Source organism: Sinocyclocheilus anshuiensis, unplaced genomic scaffold (assembly GCF_001515605.1).
Source record: "Sinocyclocheilus anshuiensis isolate Anshui unplaced genomic scaffold, SAMN03320099.WGS_v1.1 scaffold877, whole genome shotgun sequence".
Lineage (NCBI taxonomy): Eukaryota > Metazoa > Chordata > Actinopteri > Cypriniformes > Cyprinidae > Sinocyclocheilus > Sinocyclocheilus anshuiensis.
In genome coordinates, this window is record NW_015557181.1 from 1129789 (window position 1) to 1129996 (window position 208).

The 208-nt window shown below is 36.1% G+C and overlaps 1 protein-coding gene across 2 annotated transcripts in view; it reads left to right on the plus strand.

Annotated features, from left to right (window-relative positions):
* The window catches only part of LOC107678638 (GPI ethanolamine phosphate transferase 2-like), a 137605-nt gene that overhangs the window by 14450 nt on the left and 122947 nt on the right, over nt 1-208 (plus strand). The window lies entirely within an intron of this gene.

Genomic DNA, 208 nt, shown 5'->3' on the forward strand with positions numbered 1-208 from the left:
TACATCATCTGAAAGCTGAATAAATATGCTTTCCATTGATGTGTGGTTTGTTAGGATAGGACGATATCTGGCCGTGGTTTGTTAGGATAGGACAATATTTGGCCGAGATACAACTATTTGAAAATCTGGAATCTGAGGGTGCAAAAGAATCAAAATACTGAGAAAATCACCTTTAAAGTTGTCCAAATGAAGTTCTTAGCAATGCATA